This window comes from Misgurnus anguillicaudatus, chromosome 9 (genome assembly GCF_027580225.2).
Source record: "Misgurnus anguillicaudatus chromosome 9, ASM2758022v2, whole genome shotgun sequence".
NCBI lineage: Eukaryota > Metazoa > Chordata > Actinopteri > Cypriniformes > Cobitidae > Misgurnus > Misgurnus anguillicaudatus.
In genome coordinates, this window is record NC_073345.2 from 30,668,159 (window position 1) to 30,675,251 (window position 7,093).

At 35.6% G+C, this 7,093-nt stretch overlaps 1 long non-coding RNA gene across 4 annotated transcripts; it reads right to left on the reverse strand.

The window, feature by feature from the left end:
• Positions 1-1,421: 1,421 nt before the first annotated feature.
• Positions 1,422-6,553, reverse strand: LOC129431150 (uncharacterized). 4 transcript variants are annotated; one of them, XR_012371212.1, is made up of 7 exons: positions 6,039-6,553; positions 4,947-5,133; positions 3,969-4,122; positions 3,341-3,356; positions 3,079-3,212; positions 2,798-2,864; positions 1,422-2,695 (listed from the first exon to the last, which is right to left on the reverse strand). It is a non-coding gene; the product is annotated as an uncharacterized lncRNA (long non-coding RNA). The 4 variants fall into 4 exon arrangements; XR_012371211.1 differs by having other exon boundaries at positions 3,317-3,356; XR_012371210.1 differs by having other exon boundaries at positions 3,312-3,356.
• Between the last annotated feature and the right edge of the window lie 540 nt (positions 6,554-7,093).

Below are 7,093 nucleotides of genomic sequence, written 5' to 3' on the forward strand. Positions count from 1 at the left end.
TGATCTAATTTATTAATATTAAATGATTTGTTAAGAAGCTTATTAAGGTGTTTATTGCTTTGTTAAAACATCTGAAATCTTCAGTTGCATAAGTATTCAACAGTAAATCATTCACAATATTATTCTATACATGTATAAACGCAAAGCAAATCAAGTCTAATAAATGGATCTGTATATTGTAAAATTACATGTTGGATAAAAGTACAAAAGCTGTCACTTGGGTGATACCCTTTTATAAAGTACAGATACATATTTGGACTTTTTAAAGGGTACAGAATCACTGTAAAAAAAGTCCGTAAAAATTTCAATGTTATTGCAGCTGGGTTGCCGGTAATTCACCGCAGATTCACATCTACGTTATTCACTGGCAAGAGTTTGTTCAAAGTTAAATAAATTTGAAATATTAACAAGTCTTTATCTTTACAGAATAAAACTATACAATAACAGCCTCATGCAAAGCATTCTGGGAACCAGAAATCATCATCAATCTTTTTCGGTTTTTTGCTTCAGATTTTGTTTCCCAGAATGTTTTGCTTGATGCTGTTTTTTAGTTTTACTCTGTAAAGACAAAGACTTGTAAATGTTAAATGTTCATTTAACTTTGAACAAAATGTTGCCAGTAAACAACACAAATCCAAATCCACGGCAAATTACCGGCAACCCAGCTGCAATTTCTACAGATTTTTTTTACAGTGATGATTTACTGTAATGCCATATAAAGCAACTAATGTTAGGAGTTTAAAGACTCGTGTGCTTTTCTAAGAAAAAAGGCTGACTTAACTTAAACTTTCAAGGCAACTTGCTTGAATTTAATTTCACTCTTTTCTATTAATGACACTGTGCTTTGGTATCGTTTAGGTGAAAGAAAGCAACAAAATGAACGTCTCAATTGAAACTGCCACACTGCTGACACGAGATTACACCACAAACCACACTGGATATAAATTGTTGCCTTTTGATGCTCCATTTTGCAATAAGTCGAACGTGTTTTATTCTGGCTGGTTTTGTTCAACCTCTTCTTTATATCCACAGAGTTGGAAAACTACGCTTCTGTACGGCTCATTAGCAACAATTACTCATTTATTTATAACCTGTCAAACAGAATAGATAAAAATGGGTGGTGGAAATTTCATAACTTACATGTTTACTTTAAAATGTATTGCTTGTTCTGTAGTTTGTTTTACATACAAGGTGCTGCCATACTTTTCTGAATGATGTTATAAGTATGCAAATGTCTTTATGTTCTAAAATAGCAGACACCTGTAGAAAGTATGTGAGAATGAATTTTCAAAGATGCAAAACATGTTATGTGTGAATCATGGTTATATCATCTGTTAAAAGGTGAAATGTATATTAAAATTGGCTTGTGACTTGAAATTCATTTGAATTATTGCATAGAATTTGGAAAATGTTAAACATATACACTGTTAGAAAAAAGGTGTCAAATTTGTACCTTTTGGGGTACAATGGCTTGTCACTGGGGCAGTACCCTCAAAGGTACACTCATTGTACCCTTTACCATAGGTACATATAAGTACCCTTGCTGATTGTACCTTTCAATGACAAAAATGTACCTTTGGTGACTAAATTGTACCCTGTACTCCAATGGTACCATAATGTACCTTCATAAAAGGTGCAAATTTGTGCTTTTAAGGGTACTGCCCCAGTGACAAACCTTTTGTACCTTACAATGGCAAATTTGTACTCTAGACTGTACAGCACATTAAAAAGGCCAAAATGCTGTTCCATTACATTTATTAAATATTTTTTTAAAATCCTCACATTTTTTCATATGAACATTAAGCACTGTATTACAAATGTCTCATAGCAGGATCAAAAGTTAATACACTTTTAAATATACAGTTTTAAACAGCAAGCATCACATGTAAAGCTTTTTTTTTTTCAAAAGAAGTACAACATGTCATTTTTATATAAAACATAACATAAAAGTAAACAGTACTTCAAAACAGTACTAAGTCTCAAATTTTCTTTCCTTAAAATCACAAAGCAGTTGTTTTTTCCACAACAGTACACAATTCATTAACTTTATACTCTTAAATTTAAAAAAAAAAAAAAAAAAAACATTTTATCACCACCACACATTTCACACAACTACACATGTACTACACAATTCATTTGAACTTCTTAAATATTCTTGAGGATCACAAACATTTTACAGTATCATCAAGAGAGTATGTGTCAAGGGCCTGAAGTCCATCTCTTGCCCTGGTTTTATAAAACTCCACTCAGGGTCAACTTTGTTTGTGTATGCATGAAAGTGTGAATTATACACCACTGGTAATTATACGCCGTGAATAGTCTGTTTAATACCATCTAGGCAAGGCCTTCTTTTTTTCTTCTGCACCTTGTGCATGAATAATGTTGTGGCATGTTCAGCACAGGATATTGATCATTCGGGTGACAGTTGTTGGAAGGGGCTTGCCACCCACCTTAATGATCTTGGCTATGGCATGCTGCAAGAAGGTCAGTGTATTCTTCATGCAGGGTGGATAAGCCAAGTTGAAAACATAGTATGCACTGAAAGCTGCAATTACTGTATCCCTTCTTCAACTCCCATTCCCTGACACACCTCCACCTGATCCACTTTGACAAGAACTTGAACCCTCTTGGAGAAAGCCGTTTTCCAGTCAGTTTCAACCAACTGTATAGTTCGGTATGGAGTATCAGCATCACACTGTAAGATAAAAAGGTTAAACATTAGTAAAAAAAAATGCACCATTTATCAGAACAGAATGTATCAATCAGAGCATTACAAGTTTAACAAACTGTACCATACCTCTCCCAGTGTGACGAATCTCTCCGCTTTCTCTTTAAGGATGTGAGAGTCGCACGAAAGTCAGCATCTATTGTAAAAATGTATTAAATTATTCTTCAGAAAGCAAATACAGAATGCTAATTTTATAATTTTATATTGGACTGAATTAAAAGCAAATCAAAACCGAAACCACAAACAAAAGTATCAAATTGAAAAAAAAATTAAATTCCCAACCCTATTTGAAAATAATATTTAGCCTTGATGAGCATAACACATTACAAATTAACAAAATTGGTCTGTACCTGGTAGATCTGCAAGCATCTCAACTCTTGCTTAGTAGATTTTGGGAAGTGAAGCACCTTTGGCACAAGACTGGTAAAGCCCTCCCTGAAGCGCTGGCTTAAGCTGAATGCATTCTGTCAACTTCATCACACAACTGAAAATTAAAAGAAAGAGAAAGTTTACATGAACATACAATTTCAAAATAAATTCAAATTTTAATATTTTCATATTTTCCATTATCATTAACATTTACCTGACCCTGAATAGAGGATGCATCCTCACCATTGACAACAATCTCCTGTTAAAACCAAATAAAATGTGCATAATTATAATAATAGAAGAAATACAAATTTTACTTCAAACCACACTAACCTATACATTTTTATGATTAAAAAGAAAATGGTTAAGAAAATGCACTCACAGACAAAATTTTATCTCCAATGACATTTAGAAAGATTGAGGTGAAAATTTCTTTAGTTTTTCATACCACAATTAGGGCTGCACGATAAATCGCATGTGTTTGTCACGCGCATCTCCTCAGTAATGCCGGTTCCTTGATAAGTATTAAATCGCCATCAGCTGTTTTCAGATGGAGCAGCTTTAACTGCACAGAGCCGTAGGTCACTGACAATCGGGGCAATTTCGCATTATCACGGACGTATCGCCTGCAATATGTATGCGATATGGCCCAGCTTGTCAGGGAACTACGGCTCTGTGCAGTAATGTCACACCGTCTGAAAGCAGCTGATGGCGATTCGGTACTGATCGGGGAGCCGGCATTGCTGACGTGATGCGCGTGGTATCGCATGCGATTTATCATGCAGCCCTAACCACAATATATACCCATACCCTATGTCAAATATTTGTGGCCCTTGACTAATAAACTTGAACTACAAATGAATTCACTCACCCCATAAGTAGATCTGTGACACGCTGGTGAAGATTGTTCAGTGGGCCTCAGTCTTAAGGACCCCAAACTTGTCCTTACTTTTTCTCACCTCATCATGGACCAGAGGTGCACGTTCAGCTTTAAATTTCCGTTTGAGGGATTGGTGCCAAGTGTGCTAACACATGAGGGGGAAAATTATATAGATCAGTGGTCAGCTGCATAACAGACTTGTCATGCATTTAATCATGTATTTTTCTTCAAGACTGAACGTAACTGTTTTAGGAATGTTACATAAAAAGGTAGACTGGTCTAAGCTAGTTGATCAGACTAGTTCTTAAAATACAATCTTAAAGGTGCAGTGTGTAAATTTTAGCGGCATCTAGTGGTGAAGTTGCGAATTGCAACCAACGGCTCAGTCCACTGCCCAACCCTCGCTTTTAAAATGCATGAAGTAGCTACGATAGCCACCACCAGACAAACATTTCATCATCAGAGACAACTTAGTAATAATATTTGTCCATTAAGGGCTTCTGTAGAAACACGGTGGCACAAAATGGCGACCTCCATGTAGGAGGACCCTCGATGTATGTAGATAAAAACGTCTCATTCCAATTTTATAAAAACATAACGGTTCATTATAAAAGGTCTTTATACACCACTGATAATATAGTTTTGTGTATTATTTTTCATTTCTTTCAAGAGATCCTTCTAAAAATTACATACTGCACCTTTAACTTTACAACTATGTTTATGTAAGTGGCCACAGGGAATTCAACAAAGAGATTTTGACATGTTACTTTTTAAACATGCATAAACCAAGTCCACCAATTTCTGAAATGTAAATGATATACAAGCACATAAAATTTATGGAAAATAAATATAGAAAGACACCCTGCTTTTAAGATATCAGCATTGGCCATCCAAAAAATATATACATCATTTAAGCACTAAACGGGGGGGGGGGTGCAAATAAGATACACAATACTCAGTACTACTTACATTTCAGTAGATGAAGTATCTTGATAGTTCTCTGCCGGCACTGGTTCTTAAGTTATTGTCACCACCTCCTTCATCTCACGTGCAAATTTGTTAAACTTAGCCTGTTTTTTAAAGAAGCCTTCAAATAAGTATGAAACCATGTTCTCTGTAAGGCCACAATCTATTGTTTCACCATCAACCTCATTCTCTGTAAAAAGGAAAGAGTGGTCAGCATGAGCAATGATATAATAGCAACAATAAAATCAATGCCTTTAAACATTTATTTAATTTTCCGATAGTCCAAAATCTCTACCGGTTGACAAATTTCTACTGGTTTATCATATCTATCGGTTTATCGCCCACTAAGTCTGTGTATTATAAAGTAATGCATTTTGAACTGCTTGTGAATGACATCAAATACTGCAAGAGTAATTAAAAAGCATACAGAGCAGTCTACACTCGATTTTAGTTTTGAGGTAACAGACAGTTAATACATCTGACGGTATCCGCAGCGCGAATACACCTATTGTGTGAATTCGTGTTCGACTACTGTTAACAAAAACTTCTGAACAACTTGGCAGAGTAATAAAAAAACACAGTATTGTTATACGTTTCTTGTTATGTGTTTAACAGCGAGCCGACCCACTTTGCCCAGTGGCACGCCCCTGACTTACGTTAAGAGCTTTATTATGTGTAACTTAAATTCAGACACATGAAATACATGCGTGATGCGTCAAATCATACCAGGTGCTCACTCGCGTCCCAAGTGAACAAGGGCACGGGAATAAGAACATGCTGGAAACTAAATTTCTAAGTCTATGAGTCAATTAATGTTAGGTTTAACGTTAACTGTACAACATTGTGGCTGTACAACACTGTGGCGTTCCGTGACGGACGTTGTTGCGTATAAGTTAACGTACACTAAAAGTTATATATTAAGCTATGGTTTAATAATAAAAACAACAACAAACTAAACATAAAAATCAATAAGTTGGTTTTGTCAGGCCAGTTTAATGTTCCCCTCATTGCGTCAGGTTGGTCGACTCACTAAGTCAACAGAACTCGGAAGAGAACCAACCAACGGATTTTCACAGTACTTAAAACTAAACTTACCTCTGAATTTCTGTGCTTCATCTTCGGTGACCTGTATTCCAGCTTCTTATTTCTGAAGAATATCCTCCGTGGATAGTGACTGAAGTGAGACCGCCATTATGTCGAGTAACCGTCGGGTCGTCCCAAATTTGTTTGCGTGCATAATCACGGCGCCTCGCGGTGTTCAACTTCAACCCCATTGGACAACACAAATTCAACGTTGAGTAACGTATTTTTTTTAAACTGGTTAAAGTGCAATATTAAAACCACTTCATTATTCTGTTTCGTGTAACAGTAAGTACAGACAAAAACAAATTCCAGTTAAAAAAATCTAAAATAAAAAAAATCTATTTATACATTTTACGTCTGCCCAAAAATAATAATAACAACAATAATACGAGACTTAATATGTATAAAATAAACAAATAATAGATTCATGAGACCAGACTGTTGGTTAGAGATATCCAAAACAAATAAAATGTCATTTTTGACCGCCAGACACAGATAAATCAAGGCCAGCAGCAAACAATAGGAGTGGCCAAGATCAGGCTGTGCTCAACAGGTGAACGAGCACTGCCGGCCGCTGGTATTTCCGAATTTGTCTAAGCACTTTTTTTTAAAGGCGCTATCTTCACTTAATGAGTGCAGATGTAAAGATTATACATATGTATTATCGCCTGAAATATTGTTAAAACTAAGTTTTGTGACCCAGAGACAATAATATTAAGAAACTGATTACACAAGTAATTGTACCTTTGTTTGGAGATTATATGGTCCAAATATGGACCCTCTGACTGTTGGAAACCTTTTTGTACCCTTTTTATTCCTAAATGGTACATTTTAGTACCCTAAGGTGCAACTATGACCCACTGAGGGTACAACTTCGCCATTTGTACCCTAAGTGGCACAAATGGACCCCAACCGTACCCTTTTTTCTGACAGTGTACACTGTAAAAACATTCTGCATGAAGTTAAAACAACTTGGTTATGCAAGTCAATTCAACCTACTATTTTAAGTTTTGACCTGTGATACGTTGACATAACTTATAAACACTATACACTCTAAAAACAAATGG